General features: G+C 45.8%; 1 protein-coding gene across 4 annotated transcripts in view; it reads right to left on the bottom strand.

The window, feature by feature from the left end:
• Positions 1-11,798, bottom strand: part of TRPC5 (transient receptor potential cation channel subfamily C member 5) — a 102,699-nt gene extending 90,901 nt beyond the window's left edge. For 3 of the 4 annotated variants that reach the window (XR_010434141.1, XM_064670266.1, XM_064670263.1), the window contains exon 1: positions 11,705-11,798. The gene's annotated coding sequence lies outside the window, so the exon portion shown is untranslated. Of the gene's footprint in view, positions 1-11,316; positions 11,338-11,704 lie in introns of those variants that run through there. The other variant, XM_064670265.1, reaches the window with a different exon arrangement.
• Between the last annotated feature and the right edge of the window lie 244 nt (positions 11,799-12,042).

The raw sequence follows: 12,042 nt of genomic DNA, 5'->3' as shown, positions 1-12,042 counted from the left end.
CAAAATCAAAATGTTTTGCTAAGGGTGTATTTCAGGTCTTGAAATAGGTTGGGGGGGGGATTTTTTTTTTAATATGAGGATTATTACCAAGTTTCCCTTTATTTGTGTTTTGAGTTTTTGTGTTTTGAGTATTTGTGTTTCGAGTTTTCTGTTGTGCTTTTAATGACAGCAGCACCCAAACTCACTCTGAATGCGCTGGGTCAGGTAAAGCCAACAGTGTCCCACTCGTGAGATGCTCTCTGAAGCCAAAAAACCTGCTCAGCGAATCATACTGCCAGTCCCAAACCTCTGCTGACTTAGCCAAGAAACCACACATCACCTTCAAGGGGAACTACAGGAGTGAGGGGTCTGGGTGAAAGAAGCTGGACTCCTCCAAGAATTCCCTTGTATTATTTCAGGAAAGCTATGAAGGCTCCTTGTAAACCCTTAGCAGGACAGTCCAGACTCTTGGGCAGTGACTGACCCGTTCCACTTTTCAAGTGGAAAAAAATCAAATGCTATCCACACGTTTCCCAAATTTCTTTCTGGACTTCAACATTCTGTGAAAGAAAAGGAGGGGCAGTGATAACTCCAGGGATGCTTCGCTCCTGCACATGATCCCACAGCTTGAGCTGCCCCAAAACACATGCAAACAGTGCACCAGATAATGCCACAGACAGTGAGTGGAAAGCTGGCATGAAGCGTTCAGCATTCCTCCAGCATGTCTTCCTTAAAGCCCCAAAAAGGTGAAACCACTTAAACAAACAAACACCCCCACCCCCCCATCCCTCCCCGGGGGAGAAAAGAAGATTGCCCACTCTGGTTTGTTCAACAAGAGCAATGCTCCCAAAGCCAGCCAGCTGCCATACCTGTTATTGCCAATGAAGCTGTTTGTTTGCACTGGGCAGGAGTGACATTTCTGTTGCGGTGCAGCAAAAGGTCAGCACTTGCATAAGCTGATAAACGCCAAGTCAAGGTGACTCTACTTTATGTATTACATTAGCACAGGACTGCAAATCCTGAGCGAAGTCTAACTAAGCAATGTAAGCAACTACAACCTTGCAACCGAAAACACCACGGGGAAAACCCTTCCTCCTCGTGCCTAAAATGCGGGACGTCTCAGGGAGTGTTTGCAGTCTGTTCAGGGAGAAGACACCAAACAAACCAACGCAGAGGTGCAGGGATGAATATTGCCTGTTAGAGGTGCCTCCTACATGATATTATTACTTTCCATTAAATTGAACAGAAATACCCGGGTTCCGGAAACAGTGTCTCTTTGTAACACCTGCATGATTGGATGAATAAATCTGTTTTAATTAACTGCCTTTTTTATAGTAGGCTGTAACAAAATATTGTGAAAAAGTGAGAAGCTGATAGTTGGCTTTGAGATTTCAAATAACCTCCTAATTAAGTCTGTATATATTTATATGTAATCTTAGTGAAGAAAATACTTAGAGCTCTCCTTTCTTTTAACTTCCTTTTCTATTTCCTTTTCTAGTGTTAGCTAATAATTTACTATGCTCTTCCTTCACATTGCTTCAGCCAAAGCAGAGCCAAATTGTTCAAATGCATGTTATGCACTCTGGATTTCATTCTGCTTATGCAGATTCACTTGTCTTGCTGAGTTTAGTGACATAACTCCTAATTGCACAGGTAAAACTGAAAAGAGAAGTTATCCTGGATTCCTTCCTGCTTCACTGCACTTACGATGCCATTGACTAGACTCACCAAATTAAAACTCTTCTCTAGCTCAGCAGGGAAGGTATTACAAAGCTTTGGTAGCACATCAAAGCATCTGTGCTTTGCTTCCCATTTCACGTCCCACCACTGTGGTCTCTGACATGCTGTTATGTTCCTCTAACGTAGTCTATCACATGCTGTTATCAGACTTCTTCAGTTCTCAGCCCCAAAGCCTGCTACGTTTTGACTTAGTCCATTGTCACTCACTTCTGGGCTTTATCTTCCCTCCTCAGCACCCTCAAAAAAAGCAAGAGAAGAGAACAAGTGCCAGTGTAGGAGTATGTCTCTGTCCATATGTCACCAGTGCTTTGTTGAGCGTGTGCAGCTTTAGGGGGAGCTTTAGAATCAAATAAAGCACAAGTTTGCAGGACCATCTCCTGGTACCTTCTATATCAACATGCAGAAATAGAGTTTCAGGTAGCAGGAAACATTGGAGGGGACTCTCCAAAGACTGTACTGACATTATCCTGGAGAGTAAAGATGTTCAGGTCATGGAAAGTTCCTGGGCTGTAATAAATAGAAACAGGATTCTTTCTTGCAACAATCACATGCTGCTGGGTTTTAACGTTTCCTATGGGTGAAATCTATGGTTTTCTGCCCCATAATGTCTCCCCAGCAGCCCAGACATGAAAGGCACTGACAGCAGTGCTACAAACACATGCTGGCTGGTTTAATGCCAATGGATCACTGGGTTTCCACCAGCAATAGTTCATTACTTTGTAGTATTAATCAGTTCCCATGGATTCAAGCCCTCATGCAAAGTGCAGTCATTCTCCCAACATCTATGAAAATGGAGATGGTCCAACTAAAAAACTTTCTGGTATTCAAACACCCCCCTGTGTCTTCACCATCCCTGCTGCACAGAGCTGGTCCAGCTGGGCTAGACAAATTCTGCAGTCTGAGGAGGCGGTTTCCAGAGTTCATTTTTCAGGTGCAAGACAGTCTCTTTAGTACCAACATAATGCTCTTGATAAAGATAATTGATCCATATGGATTCAACAGGAATGTTAGATGAAAAACATCAGATTAGGCTTCTGGTTCCAAACCAAGATAATAAAAGAATAAATTTAAAAGAGATAAAAGTAGGTCTACTTATGTGTTGGTTAATTTAGAAACAAGTCAGTACTTTTGAACAGCATCAGTTATCCATCATATTTATCTTTCCTATAAAAGACTTCACACTTCCACTGAAGAACTGCCCATATTCCTCATTTCTCGTGTCTGAGGTCTCAATTCTTTACTACTCAATTCCCCACTTGGTGCTCACAAAGGCAGATTCTGTATGTTGAGACTATAAAAGATAATCACAATGGAAATCCATCCCTCAAAAAATCTACACAGCATGTTTGTACCCCTCCTGTATCCATGTTATTAGTAGAACACTGTTTGATTGCTTCTGAACTAATAAACTGAACTCAGTGACAGCTCTGTGTGGCACAGCATCAAGGAAAGAAAAGACCTGGCTTTGACTTCTCAGTCTTGCATGATCATGGGTACACTGCTGTGTTTCTCCTTCCTTGTTCGTGAAATGACTGAAAATGCTGCTAATCTCCCCTAACTCCACGCTAAGAGGCTCAACCCATAAAGCCGATTTAAACAGCAACTGCAATATGGGCACAGTAATAATGCCATTTAACATGCTTCAGATTTTCCAGCAATGAACAAGAACTAAAAGCCTAATTTGATTCTTTTTTTTGAATCTTGGATTCTCTTCATAATGTGTCAACATTTAAGCACAGGAACATGCTACAGCCCAGGACTCACTGCTCTATGTCTGCACACTGCTGTGTGACCCAGCATGTGCCCACTCAAGCCTGGTCATCCCCTGAAAAGGGAGGAAAGCCCATGCTGTAATGTGTGCAACAGCACTCAGTTTGCCAGTGCTACTGGAAAGCTTTGGAACAGAGCAGGCTCTCAGTGTCTGGATGAAGCAGAAGAACAACCTGAGGCTGCCCAAATTCCCCTACAGGCATCACAGAAATTGAGAGACCAGTCTATAAGCTATTGCTGGCAAAAATGTGTTTGGCCAAACATCCAAGAGCACCAGAGCCATTTGTAGAACCTAGATCAGGGTCTGAAATGTCCATAAACCAGAAAAAAAAAAAATCCATCTAGCAACGTAGTTTCTGTGAATAATCTGACAGCGGCAGAGATTTGGCAGATGTTTGAGCTGTTATCCTGGTTCAAATGTAGGAACAATAAGGCACAGCATCCTCTCACAGCACTGCAGCCTCACTGCTCCAGATGTGGCAGTCAAAGGACTTCAGCCAAGCAGAACAAGCAGATTAAAGGACTCTGAGAGAGACCTGCCATGAAAGGGGCTCTGTAGCAGGGCTGCAGGAATCACACGTCTGACTCTGGAGCAACTCCTTAGTTCCCTTCACCTTGGCCTGTCACACTGCAAAGAAACTTCTCGGCTTTTACTGACCCATTTGTAACTCTGTGTTTTCTGAGGGCTGAGCCTGAACTTCTGGGCTCAGTTAGCCTCCATTCTGGGAGGGACAGAAGGACACTTCTGAAGAGGTCACCTTCACAAGTCGCCTGCTACACAGGTGCAGGCAGGTGTCCTGCTCCACATCCACACCTCTGGTCACTGAGGGGAAGCTCTGCATGCAGAAGCAGGAAAAAAAGTCTCTGATCTTAAAAAAGCAAACACAAAAACCAGCCCTGAACTTGCCTGCTCTGCACAGGTCAGTGCTGCAGGTGAAGGAGCTTTGTTTCCAGTTGATTTTTGCAAGAGAGAAAGATTAATCCCAATGCACATGGGAAGGTCATGGCAGCAACCCCACTCCTTCATTACACCCCAAATACTTCACCCTGAATTTTGGTGCCATCAGCTAGTGTGCCTTTAAAAAGAATGAAAATAAACTGTTCAAAGGACAGTTATCTGAAATAAAATGTTGCTCTTCATGTCCAGATCCAAAACTCAATAAAGTCAGTGGGAATTTTTCCATTTCCCGCTGTTGCTTCTCTGCTCACCTTACAGGTCCAGAGGAGACCTTCAGTTTTCACCAGCAATTCGACTTATGGCCAGTCCAGGACTGGTGAAAGAGAAGAGGCTGATTAGAGCCACATTTCCCTTCAGCAAGGCAAGAATTGGGAATTCTGAGAACTGAACTTAGCCTTAAACTGGAAATGTCCCTGAGCAGGGATCAGGCAGAGATAATAACTCTGATAAATTTGATCTTTCTTCCATACAAAAAGACCATACAGACTGTGGGCCAGGCTCACCCTTGTGTTGGCAGCTTGAATCCCAGACCTTCCTTGTCTTTCTGCAGCTCTCTGCTGAGTGATTTAACTAATAAGGCTCTTGGGTTCTCTTTGCACAAATAATTACAAACTTTGGGTGCTTGGTGACTGTTACGTTTGAAGAATGGAGTGACGTGTTAGGAATATGTAAGATTTTTGTAGGAAGAACACCCCATTTTCTGCTTTGTTCCATTCATGAGTACATTCCAATCTTTAGCAAAATCAGAAGACAACCCAGAAAGATTTGCTAGTTATTTGTGCTACCTGACCCACTCCATAGCTGCATGGCCAGTGCAGATGAACTATTTTTCACTGGAGATTGTCCAGAAACCCCTGTATGAAGAGCTAGAACTAGAATACCTCTTCCTTTCATCCACTGCAGCATCCTGCATCTATTACTTTCGGCCAAGACACTCATCAACTCCTTTCTTTTCCCAAACTATTTCAGTCAAGCAGGGGTTCATGCGGCTTCTGTGGACAGCAATGGGTTTATTTTTGGGAGGGGTGTCAACCCTCCCTGATTCCATTTCATGCCAATAGCTAATGAGATGGCTTGTTGACTGCTGATATTCCTACCCATGTCTTTGACAGGCAGGGCGCCCACTCATCAGCTGCTCAGCCTGTTTGACGAGGTTACAGACAAGGTGCAGGGAAAACTGCAGGAGATAACGTGGAAGCAAAGACATTCCATGCTCACAGGACCATAACATGCCCTCATCACCAATTCTTGGTGTAACCTTAGTAATGTGCATGTGTGCACAGCAGCACCAATCCCTGTGTGTGGAGAAGAAGGAGAGCTGGGAAGATATCACTCCAAGCTTGGCACGGTGTCAAGACGCAGAGAAACCCACAGACAAATGTCAGAACATTTGCCCTAACACTCCAAAAACACAGAGCTCCAGGCTTAAACAAAGATGTGCATTTTAAGGCAGACACTTGGTTTAGACCTTGAATCTGAGAAGCCTGAAGCCCTTTTCCCAGCTACAGAGCACCCCCTGGTCTGGGTTCAGCTTGTGCCCCTTATGTCCCCAGCACAGAGAGGGGACTGAGGGTCTGTCTGGAACAGTGACTTGGCCAGGTGGTACCTCTCTCCTTTTGTGCACCAAGCTGGCCATGGGGTGTCAGCCAGGGCCCACAGGAGCTGCTCTCCCTGCCAAGGAACCAAGAGGCTGGTGGAGCACAGGGTTGTGTCTGGGAGCCTTGTTCCCTCCACCAGCCCATGCAGAGCCACTGGGCACAGTCAGCTCCAGGTATGGCTCTCACAGACTCTCCCAAGAGGGAAGTTAGTCTGTGTTTTCTTGCTGAATAAATGGGATACTGCGGAAGAAGCAAACTTAGGAAGACTTTTAAGATTCTTCAGAGGCTCAGTCTGCGCTTCCCAGATGAAGATCCCCTGATGGTATTATACAGAACAGAAAAATCTGGGCAAAAGATTTTCACTATAGCCTTAAATATACTGCAGGCACTTCACATCTTTTTGTTCAAACATTCTCTGTGCTCTCCTGCCCTCTTCCATAGATCAGGTTTTACTTCCTTTGTCCACAAAACCTCTCCTCTACAGTTAAAAATCCTTCTCTTGCAGCAGATGCTTCTATTTGAAATAGCCTTCCCAGCTGTTCCCTGGGCACCCACCTCAGAGCCCCTGACCACTGACCACGTCCCTGCCTCTAACTTGACCTCACAAGAGAAGACTCAGTGATGAGGCACTGATGTCCTAGGAATCCTTATTCCTCTTGTTACTATTATGAACAATTTTAAGGCATTAGGGCAATTTTATAAACCTGGAGGTCTTTCCATCTGGAAACTTTCAAATACTCCAAACACACATAACACAGAGATTTCCATTAACTGCAGCTCGAGGCTAAGTAAGAGATCAGCAACTCCATTTCATAATTCAGCACAAATCAGAATGAACAGGACAAAACACCAAATGTGAGAGTGGAATTATTTCATCTGGTCCCAGCCAGAACCCTGAGCCCCAAATATCTTCATCTTCTCACTGGCTTTGTCAGTAAGGCTTCACACAATGAAATTCTTGCAGCCTCCTATGTTAATCCATTAATACCTGTGAGAGAGCAGGCTGAAATCTCTACCCTGGTTATCATTCTGGAACCAGAATGCCCAGTAAGCACTATTCCACAGGCTCTGCTCTTCCCTCTTTATTTTATTGAGAAGAAAGAGATTTTTTTGTTTTAGCAAGCTGTATGTGTCAGTGCTAGGAGAACACAGGAATGGATTAAACCCATGATCTTTCTATCCCAAGATGTTATCACAGGTTACATCCAGACCTTCATGTTTGCTATCCACTCTCTGTTCATTGTGAACTCAGCTCATCTTTTTCAACCTGCTTATGCTTTTGCCTTCCACAGGATCCCGTGGTAACGAGCATTACAATTTAATTAGCAGACATGATAGGAAACATATCTGACTATTCAGGTGCTTAATCCAGTCTTTCCCAAACAGTGAATCAGATTGCTCTCTAAGGATGCAAAAGGGATGCAGGACACGTGAGAGGGGCCAGGAAATTGCTTCAGTTCTCAGTAGAACATGTTCAATGCATGTGAAGAGGGAGAGAGAGAGAGAGAGAGAAGGGAGAGGGAATAAGGACAAAGCAGCCTCCTGGCTTGAATTCAGAAACTGAGCGGAGAATAAATAATAATACGTGTCTAACGTGATCTAACAGAAACACCCATCATTCCTATTAGCAAAAACCATCTTGCTGCCAAAGTCAAGTCTCCTTTCATGGCCACGGTGACCAATACGATACAGAACCTGATGTGCCCTAAAGAACGTAAAAAAGGGAGAAATGAGGACCTAAGTCTACCTGCTACTCATACAGAAATATTCCTTTTTATTCCAGTTCCTCCCCTTCCCAGCCGTCATCTCACAGAAAACACCACAAGGATGCCATACCTACAGCCACCCTTCCCTCTAAGGGCCCCTTGTTGCTTTCCAAGGCAGGAAATGTCAGGAAGAGCACAAATTTTATGTTGAACAACTCCACACAACAACAGAGCATCCTCTTTACCATGATGGTAAAAGCGGCCAAAACACGAGGCAGGTTATGCAGCAGGGAGGCAGAGCTCTGGGGAACATGCAGCAGGAGGAAACCAGCCCCAGTTCTCCTCATTTCAACCCTGGATGTGAGCACATTCCTTGCTTCCCCAAGAGGGAACTTAACCTAACTTATCCTGAAAACACACTGAAGCAGAATCACTCAGACAGCTGACAGGAATAAAAATCCTGCCCCAGCTGTACAGCGACTGCAGCCTTCCTCACACAGGGACAGCTCCAGTCTCCCACGACTTTTAACTGCACTGGGCTTGGGCATTCAAGAGAACCTGGTTGGAAAGATCCTCTGTAGCAGTGATTTGTGCTTACTGGCCATCTCACTTGGCAGAAAAAACAAATGAGAGCAGCCTTTGCCTGCCCTGGCTTGGTGCTAGAGACTTGTCTAGAAAAGAAACCCACAGTTGTTTAAAAGCCACTCAGCTCTCTGGTACTTCTTACTCTGAACCACAAGCTGGGTCTCTGCAATTACTCATACCAACTCCACATTGTTCTCCAGGATTTCAGGTTCAGAAACATTGAGGAATCCCTTGCTAGCTTGCATTTTTTCCCCAAACTGGACACTGAAGACACTACCCTCCATCCCTGGCAGCATCCTCCCTCTGGGGCAGGCAGCACACCCGGTTCCCAGCTCTCAGTGGGCCACTGAAATGTGCCAAATGCAGGTGTTGACATGAGCCTGCTCACCTTTGTCCCAGGCTGTCAGCCCAGCAACTGGAAAACTCTGCTTGTGTGTAATACCTGCCTTTTAGGCACTCACCCCATATGGTTTCTCTCATTTCCAAAGGTAATAGACCGTGGCAAATCTAGACCTGAGTTTTTGATGGTTGCAATCTGCTGAACTGGGTGATCCTGGCTGATGGTGCCTTCAGAAATGTCTCGTACTGGAGGTTGGCTTTTCCCTGCTCTTCTCATGCTTTTCTTTCTCTCCCTCTCTAGCCAGAAATGATTTACATGTTTGTTTACTCTGAGCTACATTCATCTGAGTCATTCAGCAACTCTCTACCCACAACCATATTACAGCACATTTGGAACTGGAGTCTCAGTGAGTGAATATTATGCTGTTGTCAAGATGAGAATGGGGGGCTAAAGATGGAGAAACTCCAGGCGAAGAAATTACTTTATATTTACACCAGTGTAACAATTAGTAGGATTTGGCTCATTTTGTACAAATTATACTACTGTACTTGTAGGAATAATCTTCTGTTTCAAACTAATTTTAGCCACCCTTGAATGCTCTTCCATCTGTTGTAGAAAAAAATTTTGCACATAGCTATTGTGAATTTTCTCCTCCGAGGTATGTTTTCAAGAATTATATCTTTCAAAAAACAACATAATAATATTATTAGCAAGACTCACAGCTCAGCTGACAGTATCTTGTCTATTAAATCCACAACACGAAAAGACCTCAGAATTGACATTATAAGTATTTTTAAGGTTGCCAGAAATAAATCTTTGCAAAAAGCAATCTAATCAAAGAATTTTGAGCCTTGTATTGCCTTAAATGCAATTCTGAGTAGAAGCTATTCAGAGATTCTACCAAAGCAGAAAGAGGTTAAGAAAAGTAACAGTGCCTTAAAAACACATATAACAAAACCAATGAGATTTCAATATGCTAGAATGAAAAGTAATGCACATCAAAATAGAAATCATTCTCTCAGAAGCCCAGTAATAAAAATAAGGAATTCTGTTACTGTTCTATGTACTTGCAAGATAAAGCTGATCAGAGGTTAGTCTCAAGCTCAAGTCCTTTTCCATCTAGTTTTTTTTCACAGTTTAAAAAAAGCCAGCACCTTGACCTTTTTCTTTACTTTTAATGCTAGAAATGAATGCTGTAGAAGTATCTGAGACATAGTTCTTGCCTAGACAGTCTTGCTCCTAACTGAAAGTGTATTGATCATTGCTGCATCTCAGAATGAAAGCACAAGCAGATGGAACAGCAGAGCCCCACCACAGAGACCAGTGGATTTGCAGTGGGCCAGTTGGATGTCGTGGTCAGGAGAAGTGTTTTCATGTCTTCATCCACTACTTACAGCTTAAAGAGTCTGGGACTGAAGTGTTTCTTCAGCTAATAATTACTGCCAAGTTACATGCAGAGAAACTTGGAGTAAATATTCCTGGACCGAATAAAAAGTGACACATATGATAACACCCAAATGTGATTTTTTTTTTTCTTTTCTTGAGAAACGACACCAGATTTCCCTACAAGGGAGTATTACTTAAGAAAACAGTTCCTTCAGTTTGCTTTGGAGCTCACTGAACAGACATTTGGCTACAGTTTGAATAAACTGCTTGGAGATACCGTTTTAACTTCTGAAAAGCATTTTTAAAACAGCAATATACTAATTTGCATTTACACAGTACCCCCCTGGCTAAAAAGTGCTTTCACAGGCTTCTGAGTAGCTTCACGCAGCCCTGGGAAGCAGTGATACAGGATATGCTGTATTTAAAGAGAAGGCACCAACACTAAAGAAGGCTGAGAGACTTGCCCAGGATCAGGTAGAACGACCACAGAACAGAACAACCCTCCTCAGTTCCCCCATGGGGACATGAACACACACAGAGGCATCGTAACCACAAAGACAATCCTCTTTCCAAAAATGTTCCCTTCCATCTTTGATCCTTGTGGATCCCTTCATAATCAGGATATTCTGTGAGCCTGTGATCTCCTCTTGCATTCTGCACAGGTCGCCGCATTACATAAGCTTGCTGGCAAGGAGATGCACCAGGCACAAAACTTAGGGTTTACATCTGACCACCAGAAAGACCAAATATTTTTTACTATACAGTGGAAAAGTTAAGAAGAAGTGATCAAACAGACTGGGAGTTCAAAGAAACATTGCCTGAGAACGCACGACTTCATACGTGACTGTTCTACCATGCTACCTAGGGCACGGAAAATTTAACGGGAGACTTGCACATTACCATATTCATAACCATGACTTACAAATCTGTTGTCAATGTCACCAAAAATATCACACAAGCAGAATGTTTTTATACCAAAGAGACCACTGAAGTCACAGCTCCATAGTAAGCAAATGAACTCATGAAGAGTCTTGAAAATCATCCCTATCTTTTTTTTCAGGCTCGGGAATTTGCTAAACTATAAACTGCAAGATGCTCAGTAGTTCAAAGAGGGGTCGATAAAAGAGGCATTTTTTTCTTCAAGCATCACAGAAGAGAACACCCCTCTGGTATCACTGTCACCGTTCCCATTCTGAAGGCTCATGGGTCACCCATATGACAGGTCAAGAGATGCCCGAATTAACAGCAACTTACATCGGTATTTACCCCACGCTGTGAGGGTGCAGGTGGCCGGTACGTGCTGTCATTTAGGGCCAGGGCTGCCCAAATCCATCACCGGCCCTGGGGATGCCGGTCCCGGCGCTGCCGGCAACTCCCGTGGGGGAGCGCGGCCGCGCATCCCGTTCAGCCCCGCATCCAGCTCGGCTCCGCATCCCGCCCGGCCCCGGCGCTGGCAACTTCAGCGGGAGCACCGCTTCACGCCGGGGCAGGCGGGTGCCGGGGGATGCGGGCACGGAGCGGTCCCGGCCACCCCCGCCCGGTGCCCGAGGGCTCGGGGCTCCAATTTCCGAGGGTGACCGGGGGGCTCTCGGCCCCCTCCTCCCGCCCGGTGCCGCCCGCCCGCCGCCCCGTCCCCGCTCACCTCCGCGCCGCTCCGTCAGGCGGCACCGCCGGGCCGCGCCGCTCGTCCGCGATCCGCCGGGCGCCCGCGGGGGGCGGCCGCCCCCATTCCGCCCCGCCCGCCGCCCCGCCGGCCCCGCTACGCCGCTGCCCGCGGCCCCGCCGCTCCGCACCGCCCGCGGGCCCCGCAGCGCGGCCGCCGCATCGCGCCCCGGCGGGCGGCACCGGGCAGGGCTGCGACCCGCCTCCGGGAGAACGCCGGGGCCCCGCAGTGCTCCCGCCGCCTCCGCCGCTCCTCCGCGGCAGCCGGGCCGAGCCGAGCCGAGCCGAGCGGAGCTCACGGGCACACACCGCCCCTCA

This window comes from Pseudopipra pipra, chromosome 13, assembly GCF_036250125.1.
Source record: "Pseudopipra pipra isolate bDixPip1 chromosome 13, bDixPip1.hap1, whole genome shotgun sequence".
Taxonomy (NCBI): domain Eukaryota; kingdom Metazoa; phylum Chordata; class Aves; order Passeriformes; family Pipridae; genus Pseudopipra; species Pseudopipra pipra.
The sequence above is the reverse complement of the archived record's forward strand: the minus strand, read 5'-3'. Positions and strand labels throughout refer to the sequence as shown.